This window comes from Salvelinus alpinus, chromosome 6 (assembly GCF_045679555.1).
Source record: "Salvelinus alpinus chromosome 6, SLU_Salpinus.1, whole genome shotgun sequence".
Lineage (NCBI taxonomy): Eukaryota > Metazoa > Chordata > Actinopteri > Salmoniformes > Salmonidae > Salvelinus > Salvelinus alpinus.
Genome location: NC_092091.1, coordinates 68,846,130 through 68,859,681, shown reverse-complemented (window position 1 = coordinate 68,859,681; position 13,552 = coordinate 68,846,130). Strand labels below are relative to the sequence as shown.

General features: G+C 44.1%; 1 protein-coding gene across 1 annotated transcript in view; it reads right to left on the bottom strand.

Moving 5' to 3' along the window:
* spag5 (sperm associated antigen 5) overlaps window positions 1–13,552 on the bottom strand; it is an 83,315-nt gene that overhangs the window by 27,932 nt on the left and 41,831 nt on the right. The gene's annotated exons all lie outside the window — the stretch shown is intronic.

Genomic DNA, 13,552 nt, shown 5'->3' with positions numbered 1-13,552 from the left:
TCTGCACCCAGCACAGCTAGAAGAGGACTAGCCACCCCCTCAGAGCCTGGTTCCTCTGCACCCAGCACAGCTAGAAGAGGACTAGCCACCCCTCAGAGCCTGGTTCCTCTGTACCCAGCACAGCTAGAAGAGGACTAGCCACCCCTCAGAGCCTGGTTCCTCTGTACCCAGCACAGCTAGAAGAGGACTAGCCACCCCTCAGAGCCTGGTTCCTCTGCACCCAGCACAGCTAGATGTGGACTAGCCACCCCTCAGAGCCTGGTTCCTCTGCACCCAGCACAGCTAGAAGATTACTTTTATAATAATACAATTTTTATTATTATGTTACAGGTGAGACATACCCAGAAATTGTCAACGTCTTGTCGAGCTCTCAAACCCAGGCCTTATGGATAAACCCACAAAACGACTACATTAGCTTAGAGGAGCTGAAAGTGAGTGGTATTGAAAGAAAATGATGCTCTCTCAGACCCAGACAATCATGTAGCTCCAATTTACAAGAATGGGTTTACAAGGCAGTGAAAGCAGTTTATATGAACTCTACACAGCATTGGGAATTCAAACATACAATGATATATATTTGACCCAATTACACATTCAATACTGTTGTTACAAAAACATGCAGTAAAAGCATGTTAAGATCAATATAATTACTTCTCATTGTGTACATTTCAAGGTTTCGCAAACATCATACAACTGTCTAGTTGATGTTTTACTGACTAACACACTGCTGAGTTTCCTATTGACTAAAGAACAATCATTCATTCAGAAAAAACACAAAAGTTGTAATATCTGTATATATGTCATACTATATTGAAAACATACATTCTGAAAGAGTATGTTGATGTGATAAGACAATTTTATTCAGGTCTGAATTTAGGATAACTATTTTACTTAAATTGTAGTATTTATGTTGTCTTATACCATGCTAATACGTTACCAAGCAATGCAAGTAGATTTGGAATGAACACCAAAACCAGTGTGTTTTTTTGGATCAAGATTTGATCCAGAATAGCAAAAGGCATGATCAGATCCTCTTTCCTATTCAGGCATCATATAATGCACAGCCACATGCAAGTCCTCTGCCAATAAAACATTTAAAACCTTAACATGACTACTCGCAATATCATTATTTTCATCACCATCCATCAATGGTTGAATTGCATTCGTTTTATTTGTACACGCACCAAGCTTCCATCGGCTGGAGCCAATCAACACGGTACATGAAAAATATCAAAATAAAATGTATGTGAATAGTTTTGGTCAAAGTAAAACTTTGGTGGTACAAACATTGTACGGTCTTCCTAACATTTGACATAACTAGTAAGCCTTACATCCTGACTCTACATGGGCTAACAAATTTGCACCTGGGCACACATGCACTTCTAAGTAATTGAGGCCAGAGAGCATAATTGCTATATTCTAATTCAAATCATAGACCCATAAGATAACACATGACCAAATCAATGCATGGTCCATATAGAGTTAAAACAACATTATTCTTAATGAGAAATATGATCTAGGACGTTCCCCCATGATGGAAGGGTGGCATGACTGAAAACGTTTGGGAAGCACTGATCTAGCTAATGATAAGCACAAATACCGATGGGTATGCTTCAGCCTAATCATTTATAGACACTATGCTGCATCAGTTGGGTTACAGGTGATAATGCGGTAACACTTTATTTGACTAGTCCATCTGTAGATGCTCTTCAGACTATCAGTAACATTTCAACTAACCAGTGTTGGGGAGTATTAAACTATATGTAGTTCAACTAGTAATTGAACTACATTTTGCATCAGCTTGGTGGTTGTCGAATTAAATTCAAATCATGTTATGCCATGTAGCGGTGTAGTTTACAACTTAAACTACACACTGCAAATATAAACTGGACACTGCAAATAGAGCATGAAATACAGTTATAAATCATTTGTGACCCATGTATGTAGTGTTTCTAAAGCCTATATGAATGCTTTATGAAGTTTTCATAAGATGCATTTCAAATAAAGCTGGACCGAATTTCCTTTCTTATTCAGCATCACCCCTTTCTAATTCTCACTTGGAACATCGTTTTTGTGTTTAATATGCTAAATTATACATTCTGTTAACAGAGTGATCTGTTCTTGCAATTTGTAGTCTATGACGTTTCAGATTTAGATATGATAATTTATTATGACAGTTCGTAGTTTCAAAATAGTTAAGTGAACTATATTTTTCTTGAGGGTTACTTTAGTGCAACTTAACTTCTTCCAGAGTGAAGTAATTGGTAGCTTGGTAAACTATATGTTCAGAGTAGCTTCCCCAGCACTGTAACTATCTATTAACCCGAACCCTAACCTTAACCCTTATCCTAATCTTTACCCTAACCGTAACCTTAGCAAGCAGTTGCTTATCAACAGATAGTTTGTTGATAGTATGACCACCTATAGAGCACCACAGATGGACTTTCTGGACTATCCAAATAAAGTGTGACCAATAATGCTTATTGCTAAATAACACATCAGCCTGATAAAATGGACCAATATGTTGTTAGGCTCATTTCTGTAGGGGAAAATTATATTTGAATGGTATCACCATCATTTTATTTTCATAAATGTTGGAGTAGAAAAGTCACCAGGGCTGCGTTCAATATGTAAAAATGTAATGCAATGTTCAATTACATGGACACAGTGCTGTTCTGAACGACCAGTTGAAGAACGTGGAGGTGTTCGGTTGTGGGTTCAAAATGCACAACTGCCCTTCAAATACGCCACTCATTGCTTCAAGCCACACGGAGCCACATGGAGCAAACGTAGGCGATCTCAAAGTCTGTTCAAGAACATTGAAGAACGTTTTGGGGAAACGTGTTGTTCAGTACAAGCAATTACGTAATGTAGCAGACGTTCAGTTGAACTGAGCGCACCCCAGAACTGGCTTTCTCACAATCGATCTACAAACAAATTGCCAAGCATGGTTCATTTCTGAACTGTTAGAGTTAGACCAACAGTTTAAAGTAATACAAAATGTTTTGTTATTTCAGTTGTGATTGGGATATATTTACCAAATTATCAGGAAAGTTTTGGATGTATTTTCCCTTCAAAATGCACCAGAAACAACCATTTCACAGCTATTTCTTTTAAAAAGTTATGACAGGGGGGCATGCCCCGGACCCCATTGACCTTGACCGCCCAATATGCAACACAAAGTTACACCCTTGATGTCTATAGTCCAAAATTACCAGGGGTAACTTGGTGTGTGTGTCTGTGAGTTATTAGATCATTAGATTGATAAGCGTGAGTGCGCAATGACACCTGTTTGAACAAGTGTATTAGATTGACACACAACCCGCCCTTCTCTACCTACAGTATGTACACAATATATACAAAAGTATGTGGACACCCCTTCAAATTAGTGGATTCTGCCTTTTCAGCCACACCCGTTGCTGACAGGTGTATAAAATTGAGCACACAGCCATGCAATCTCCAAAGACAAACATTGGCATTAGAATGGCCTTACTCAGGAGCTCAGTGACTCAGCATGGCACCGTCATAGGATGCCACCTTTCCAACAGACTATCAGTTCATAAAATTTCTTCCCTGCTAGAGCTGCCCCGGTCAACCGTAAGTGCTGTTAATGTGAAGTGGAAACGTCTAGGAGCACCAACGGCTCAGCTGTGAAGTGGTATGCCATGTAAGCTCACAGAACGGGACCACCGAGTGCTGAAGCGCGTAGCTTGTAAAAGATCATCTGACCTCGGTTGAAACACTCACTACCGAGTTCCAAACTGCCTCTGGAAGCAATGTCAGCACAATAACTGTTTGTTAGGAGCTTCATGACATGGGTTTCCCCGTGCAGACAAAGCGAGGTCCATACAGAAATGATTTGTCGAGGTCGGTGTGGAAGAACTTGACTAGCCTGCACAGAGCCCTGACCTCAATCCTATCGGACACCTTTGGGATGAATTGGAATGCCGACTGCGAGCCAGGCCATATTCGCCCAGCATCAGTGCTCGACCTCACTAATGCTCTTGTGGCTGAATGGAAGCAAGTCCCAGCAGCAATGTTCTAACATCTAGTCGAAAGCCTTCCCAGAAGAATGGCGGCTATTATAGCTAGCTAGCTGCTATCCGAGTGGCCACTCCTGGCTAATGTCTCTGTCCCAAAGCAAGAACCAATTAGCCTGGAGCTAGCCTTGCTAGGCCCATCTCCCGGCTAGCCGAAGAGGTCCATCAGCCACTCCTTGGGCTACAATACCTATTTTGCCAATCGACCTGGACCCCCGCCGACCCATCAAGACTGGACTACCGACGTAATTCACCTGAGGGGTTTTATCAACTGGCTCCTCCGTCGCGACATCCCCTGAATGCCCATCTGCTAGCCTGCTAGCCGCGGCCCGCTAGCTGTCTAGAGCATATCGGACTGTTAGCTTAAGAGGCCCATCAGACAAATTCTTTGGCCACTATACCTATTCTGCCAATTTGCTTGGACACTTTTACCACACGGAGCCCTGCTGATCCACGACGACTGGTCTGCAGACGTAACAGCACGAGGGGGCTACAACAGACTTTCTTCCATCGCGACGTCCCTCTAAGGCCCTTCTGCTAGCCCGCTAGGTGCCTGAATCGCCGTGTCTCCGGCCCGAGAAACTCACTGGACCCCTATGATCACTCGGCTACGCATGCCTCTCCCTAATGTCAATATGCCTTGTCCATTGCTGTCTTGGTTAGTAATTATTGCCTAATTTCACTGTAGAGCCTCTAGCCCTGCTCAATACGCCTTAGTTAACCCTTTAGTTCCACCTCCCACATATGCGGTGACCTCACCTGGTTTAAATTATGTTCCTAGGGACATTATCTCTCTCATCGTCACTCAGTGCATAGGTTTACCTCCACTGTATTCACATCCTACCATACCTTTGCCTGTACATTATGCCTTGAATCTATTCTACCGTGCCCAGAAACCTGCTCCTTTTACTCTCTGTTCCGAACGTACTAGGCGATCAGTTCTTATAGCCTTTAGCCGTACCCTTATCCTACTCCTCCTCTGTTCATCTGGTGATGTGGAGGTTAATCCAGGCCCTGCAGTGCCTAGATCCAAAGCTCTCATTTGTTGACTTATGTAACCCTATAAGCCTTGGTTTCATGCATGTTAACATTAGAAGCCTCCTCCCTAAGTTTGTTTTATTCACTGCCTTAGCACACTCTGCCAACCCGGATGTCCTAGCCATGTCTGAATCCTGGCTTAGGAAAACCACCAAAAACCCAGAAATGTCCATCCCTAACTAACATTTTCCGATAAGATAGAACTGCTAAAGGGGGCGGAGTTGCAATCTACTGCAGAGATAGCCTGCAGAGTTCTGTCTTACTATCTAGGTCTGTGCCCAAACAATTTGAGCTCCTACTTTTAAAAATCCACCTTTCCAGAAACAAGTCTCTCACCATTGCCGCTTGCTATAGACCACCTTCTGCACCCAGCTGTGCCCTGGACACCATATGTGAATTGATTGCTCCCCATCTATCTTCAGAGCTCAGCTGCCCAAGGGAGGCGCCATCTGAGACAGGAGGAGAGGGAGATTTCAACGCGTTCTAAAAGAGCAAGCCCTTTTAAGGGTAATTCCTGGTTTTTGTAGGCAGAAATCGACTCCTCCAACTCCGGTATCTTCTCGCGCTCGGATTTCCCTTGTGCTGTAAGAGGGAGCGACTGCCAACACCTGCCGAGCCGTCTCAACTGTGCCTAGACAACTGCGTTCTCCAAGGTAAAAAGGTGTGCTTGATTTAAGGCGTTCCAGTTTTTTAAATAATAATTGTATCACTGATAACCTAGGCCTGTCATGTAGTTCTATGTTGTAGTACCAGAGAATCACATCCAAACCACGTCTTTTAAGCCGGTACTTAACATCCATACCGCGTGTTGTCGTTTCCTGATCGTGCAGTAGTATTCTTAGCTTTTTACAAACATACCATTTTTTTTTTGTTTTCTTTTATCACGTTGCCCTGCACCCCTCCCCCCCTCATCCTAACTAACAAAACTACATTGTGTGAGCCAATTTATTCTGTGTCTGGCTGCAATCCTAGCTTTATTGTTTAAGGGAATATCTTATAATTAACCACTGGCACTATCCCATCATTTGAAAGTGTTTGTACTAAACAATAAATAAAGAGCTGAATCTACCGTAAGCCTCACTACAAAACCAACAATGGCTACCGCACCCCCAATCACAATCGAACAGAGAAAATTGATATGGACCAAAGCTTTTGATGGGAAATCAGACATGACTAGGACACCATCTGTGGAGGAAAAACCCCATCAAACCAAAAAGGATCCCCGCCTATTCAAGCACGACAAGTCGCAAGCAGGCAAGAAAAACACACTATCACTGGACTGTTATGCCACTTCTACACAGCAAGAAATGACAGTGCAAAAAGAGAGTATTAACTCTCCCGAACCCACCCCTGAAGAACCTAGCAAACCAACGAATGCTACCAGGCCACCCAAGGAGTGTATTGAATCAAACAAGGACACCATCTCAATTTCTCCACCAAGCATCACCATTGGAGAAGAAATACCACTTACCAAGGACAAAATGGACCCTGTAGCGCTCCACGAAGTACTGGCTCAGCTCCAATATCTTGCCAGCGAACTCAACAAACATACCCAATCAACCCCTCTTGCACCCTTGGCTCTCCAACTACAAGATACCCTCATGGAAATGAGCACGGCACTCGTACACGGCGATACCACAGCAACTAACCCTCCACAAGCTCAAGCTCTACCTCTATCCCCACCTCAAGATACCTATTCTGACATTGTCACTCAGAATATGGGAAGATATGGGAAGCTGTACAGTAGCCACCCACAAAAACAGGCCAGAAGGGAAAGCACAAGTGACGAGCATAAACTGTCTCCTGTGGTAATTGACTTCTTGAACAGTGATGCCCTCCCACCTCCCTCAAACAAAGACATCTACAAAGAAATCCTACGCAATAAACCTAATATCCAACTGCAAAAGCTCATCCAGATGAGAAGAGGTGGAATCCTTGTATTTGTCAAGGATATCCACTCCATGAACTCCCTCCTCTCCCCCTGGCCCACAGGGGCCTTCAATGGGGCAACAATAAAGTGTAGGTTGGCACAGAGAGGTAACCAAACCACCCAAGACAACAAACTCACTAAACAGCTAATCATCAAGGGCATCCAAATAGAAACCACCAGTGACGAAATCCAGCAGGAGTTGGAGAGGCAGCGCATTACAACCACTAAAGTATACAGGATCGTCAGCCGAGCCACACAGCAACCGACTACTTTCATCCGTATTCACCTCAGCAACCCGGACGACGCGCCTGGTCTACTGCTAGAGGGGTTCTACATGAACTACTTCCACTTCAGGGTGGAAAAAGCACGGCCACCCCCCACCAGCATTAAACAGTGCTACAAATGTCAAGAATTCAACCACATATCCACCGACTGCAAAAACCAGGTCAAATGTCTGCGATGTGCAGAAAACCACCACCATAAAGAGTGCCTAAAAGAGAAAAAAGATGCCAGCTGTGCCAACTGTGGTGGTGCCCACTCATCGGTCTCCAGACAATGCCCCACCTATCTAGCCCTCACCACCACCAAGGCCACCAGGGCTACTACCACCATCAGCGCAGCCACTACCAACCATCTCACAACACCAAGCCTCTCCGGCTCTCAGCCTCTCACCAACACCATTCACCTGCAGGAGGATCTGAAAGGAATATGCAGAGACGAAGAAATGGTAAAAAGAGTTATGGACAGCATAAGGAAACACAGAGACGGCCCCACTTAACTTTGAGTCGCCTTCTACAGCCCTAACTACACTGCAAATCAAATGGCTACTCCAACAAATGTTCTACATATCAACATCAGAGGTTTAAGGAGAAACAAACAGGAGCTGAAGCAACTTCTTCTAGAAAAGCAAACCAGCATTGCCTCTATCAACGAAACCTTTCTAAGTACTAATACAAGATTCCGTATTCCTGGTTTTAACATCCTAAGGAAGGATCGACTAGAGGGATGCAGAGGGGGTGTGGCACTGCTTTTAAAGGAAGGAATCGAGTACTCTGAAGCCGTTTTCAACCTCACCAAAGAAGAACTCAACAACAATGAGTACACTGCAGCAAAAATACTCCTAAATGCACAAACAACTCTTCTGGTAGCAACCATATACTGTCCACCCGCAACAACACCCTCCGAAAAACTGATCGCTGCCCTTGCAGACAACAACGGCCATACCATCATAATGGGAGATTTCAATGCCAAGCACACCGACTTCAACTGTAATACTACAAACCACTCGGGAAGAGTATTAAGGGATATCCTCGACAGCACAAACCTGGCCATCCTCAACACCAACGAGCCCACACACATCCATTCATCAAACTCCACGGCAGACATCCTTGATCTTGTCCTCTGCTCCCCGGACTTGGCTGCTAAACTCCTTAGCTTTTCCGTCAGCCATGACGTGGGAAGTGACCACCTACCTGTCCTTGCCTCCTTCTCTCTCCAACTCCAACAAGCACCCGAAAAACAAAGATACAACTACAAGAAAGCAGACTGGGAAAAATACAGAAAATGCATTACAAGCAAGATAACAAATATTGCAATAACAACACAGAACCCCACGGATTTGGACCAGCTGGCTGAGAAAATAGGGACTATCCTCATCCAGGCCCGGAAAGAGACCATCTCACTTACCACCATCAGACCACCACAACAACAACTCCCACCACATATCCTCAGCCTCATCAAGCAGAAAAGAAAGATCCGGAGAGACTTTATCAGAACAAGAGCACCCAACCTGAAAACAGAAGTTAATCGGTTGCAGAATCACATCAGACACCAACTCACCCTTCACAAACAGAAACAGTGGACTGCCTTTTATCACCAGCTAGATGCAGACACCAACCCTCGGACCTTCTGGCAAAAAATCAAAACAATCAACGGAGACAAAACCAATAATATCATACCTGTGCTGAAGTCTCAAAACCAACTCATCGAAGACAACGAAACAAAAGCAACATTATTCAGAAACCACCTACAAAATGTTCATTCTTGTCCCGACGATCCTCTCTTTGACAAAGACTGGAAAACCATCGTCGACAGAGAAATACAGAAAACAGTGTACACTCCAAATCCGACACCAGTAGACCATCCCCTCACCCGCTCTGTTAGCATTGAAGAAATCAAGACTCACCTGAAAAAAACAAAAAACAAAGCACCAGGGGAAGACAACATTGACAGCACACTCATCAAACAAGCACCTGATGAATACCTGCACCTCCTTTCTAACCTCTTCACAGCATGTCTCATGGAAGGCTACTTTCCCCTACCTTGGAAATCTGCAGTTGTTACAATGATCCGCAAACCTGGCAAAGACCCATACAACGTCACAAGTTATAGACCAATCAGCCTCCTCAGTCATGTCGGGAAGCTGTTTGAGAGAGTACTCACCCAAAGACTAAGCGGCCACACTGAGGAAATGGGCCTCCTTGGAATCCACCAAGCTGGCTTCAGGAAAACAAGATCAACCACCGATAACATTCTAAGACTGTCAGAGGACATCCTTCGGAACTTCAAGAAAAAAGAACTTACCCTGGCGGTTTTCTTTGATATAGAGAAAGCATTTGACAAGATGTGGCACAATGGACTGTGTTACCGGCTTGCAGACTCCAATCTCAAGCTACCGCTCTCCATCAGAAACATCATCACCAGCTTTCTCCACAACCGTACAATTAAAGTGAAGGTCTCCACAGCAATATCCTCACCTTTCACCCCTGAAGCGGGTGTCCCACAGGGGGCAGTTCTAAGCCCGCTACTTTTTCTACTCTACATATCAGATATTTACTACCCTCCACCCACCATAGGTCAAGTCTCACAGTTTGCCGATGACCTCTGCTACTGGTCCAGCTCCAAATGTCCTCAACTCGCTGCAAAAAAACTCCAGAAGTCTATTGAAATGATCGAGACGTGGTCTAACATGTGGCGAATAAAATTGAACCCACAAAAGACCTAATGTGTCCTCTTCACAAGAAGCACCAGCAAAAAGACCAGGAAACCCATAGATCTCAAACTCTACGGTGAAACAATAAAAGTAGAAAAAGAAGCAAAATTCCTTGGAGTCACCTTCCAGAAGAACATGCACTGGACACTCCATATAGGGAACATAGAGAGAGAGGGACGAAAAAGACTAAACCACCTAAAAACGCTGTGCGGAATAAAATATGGAGCCTCACCTCAGACAGTGCTGAAAGTCTACATCAGCTACATCCGATCCCTCTTTGAATACGCCCTACCAGCCTGGATAACAGCTTCACCGCAGCAGATGAATCGGCTACAGATAGTCCAAAACATGGCAATAAAAATGGCTTACAGACTACCAAGATACATCAGCAATCACTACGCTAACAGCATATCTGGACTGACATCAATCAACAACAGACAGACAATCATTGGTCAGAAGTTCATCAACAGAGCCACTCACAACCCATCATTGAAGGAAGCCGTGGGACAGGCCAAATGGACCACAGATACACCCATGTCCATAATGCTGAAACTGACCTAGAAGAAGGGGAAAAAAGAAAACAAAACAAAAAAAAATAATAAACAGAAAAATACAAACAAAAAAATACTAAAAATACAAAATTCTCAAAAAAAATATAATCAATCGTGTGTGTATGAAAATGTGTAGATATATGTGAATGCACTCCTTAGCGCCCCCACCCCTCTCCCCCTGCACAGTTGTGAGCTATACTTTTAAGGAAGTTTTTATCTTTTTATTTTTAATTTTAATTTTTTCTATTTTTTATTCTCTATTTTTTCAAGCCGGGAAAATAAATGGGCGAAACTAATCGACACCCATTCTGATAACAATCTTAGGGCATCTAGCCCCGGGGGATGCCTTGCTTGACCACACCCTCCTACCTTGCTCCTGGCCTGCCCTGCCTCTTCCACCAATCCAATTGTTTCTTATGGACAGAAAAGAGCAGAAGCTCTGAGCTGTCCCATCAGGTCCATTGTCTACTACTACCGCCCACTGCACTGAGGCTAGGAAACACCGTCACCACCGATAAATCCGCGATAATTGAGAATTTCAATAAGAAATTTTCTACGGCTGGCCATGCTTTCCACCTGGCTACCCCTACCCCGGTCAACAGCCCTGCACCCCCCACAGCAACTTGCTCAAGCCTCCCCCATTTCTCCTTCACCCATATCCAGATAGCTGATGTTCTGAAAGAGCTGCAAAATCTGGACCCCTACAAATCAGCCGGGCTAGACAATCTGGACCCTCTCTAAAATTATCTGCCGAAATTGTTGCAACCCCTATTACTAGCCTGTTCAACCTCTCTTTCGTATCGTCTGAGATCCCCAAAGATTGTAACGCTGCTGTGGTCATCCCCCTCTTCAAAGGGGGAGACACTCTAGACCCAAACTGCTACAGACCTATATCTATCCTACTCTGCCTTTCTAAGGTCTTCGAAAGCCAAGTTAACAAACAAATCACAAACCATTTCAAATCCCACCGTACCTTCTCCGCTATGTAATCTGGTTTCCGAGCTGGTCATGGGTGCACCTCAGCCACGCTCAAGGTCCTAAACGATATCATAACCGCCATCGATAAGAGACAATACTGTGCAGCTGTATTCATCAACCTGGCCAAGGCTTTCGACTCTGTCAATCACCACATTCTTATCGGCAGACTCAATAGCCTCGGTTTCTCAAATGACTGCCTCGCCTGGTTAACCAACTACTTCTCTGACAGAGTTCAGTATGTCAAATCGGAGGGCCTCTTGTCCGGAATTCCTGTCCGGACCTCTAGCAGTCTCTATGGGGGTGCCACAGATTTCCATCCTCGGGCCTCTTTTCTCTGTATACATCAATGATGTCGCTCTTGCTGCTGGTGATTCTCTGATCCACCTGTACGCAGACGACACCATTCTGTATACTTCTGGCCCTTCTTTGGACACTGTGTTAACTGACCTCCAGACGAGCTTCAATGCCATACAACTCTCCTTCCGTGGCCTCCAACTGCTCTTAAATGCAAATAAAATTTAATTAATGCTCTTCAACCGATCGCTGCCCGCACCTGCCCGCCCGTCTAGCATCACTACTCTGGACGGTTCTGACTTAGAATACGTGGACAACTACAAATACCTAGGTGTCTGGTTAGACTGTAAACTCTCCTTCCAGACTCACATTAGGCATCGCCAATCCAAAATTAAATCTAGAATCAGCTTCCTATTTTGCAACAAAGCATCCTTCACTCATGCTGCCAAACATACCCTCATACTATCCTACCGATCCTTGACTTCGGTGATGTCATTTACAAAATAGCCTCCAACACTCTACTCAGCAAATTGGATGCAGTCTATCACAGTGCAATCCATTTTGTAACCAAAGCCCCATATACTACCCACCACTGCAACCTGTATGCTCTCATTGGCTGGCCCTCGCCTCATATTCGTCGCCAAACCCACTGGCTCCAGGTCATCTATAAGTCTTTGCTAGGTAAAGCCCCGCCTTAGCTCACTGGTCACCATAGCAGCACACGCTCCAGCAGTTATATTTCACTGGTCACCCCCAAAGCCAATTCCTCCTTCGGCCGCCTTTCCTTCCAGTTCTCTGCTGGCAATGACTGGAACGAACTGCAAAAAAATCACTGAAGCTGGAGACTCATATCTCCCTCACTAACTTTAAGCACCAGCTGTCAGAGCAGCTCACAGATCGCTGCACCTGTACATAGCCCATCTAGCTACCTCATCCCCATACTGTTATCTATTTTATTTATTTTTGCTCCTTTGCACCCCAGTATCTCTACTTGAATACTCATATTCTGCACATCTATCACTCCAGTGTTTAATTGCTATATTGTAAATTATTTCACCACTATGGCCTATTTATTGCCTTATCTCTGGTATCCTACCTCATTTGCACACTGTATATAAACTTTTTTTTCTACTGTATTATTGACTGTATGTTTGTTTATTCCATGTGTAACTCTGTGTTGTTGTTTGTGCTGCACTGCTTTGCTTTATCTTGGCCAGGTCGCAGTTGTAAATGAGAACTTGTTCTCAACTAGCCTACCTGGTTCAATAAAGGTGAAAAAAAAGGGGGGACCAACTCCATATTAATGTCCATGATTTTGGAATGATATGTTTGATGAGCAGATGTCCACATACTTTTGGTCATGTAGTATATGTAACCTGTAAAATAATATGTGGCACAACATCTTCCTGGTCCTAATACTTATACTATGGCCCATTCTCAAATGATGGCCTCCCGAGTGGTGTAGCGGTAGACACCGGGAGGGGGGGGCATCATTGTAAATAATAATTTGTTCTTAAAGCCACAACGTAACTTTTTGGGCGACCTGACCAAATTCACATAGAAATGTGGGTTATAGATCTTTCATGCTCATTGTAAGCCAGTCTAAGAAGCAGTAGGTCTGTTCTATTTCTATGCTTCCTGTTGAGTTTAGTGGTCTTTTCCTTTCAGTTTTGTACACCTGCTTCAAACAGCTGAAAAAACTCTTTGGTTATTGAGAATATATTTCACA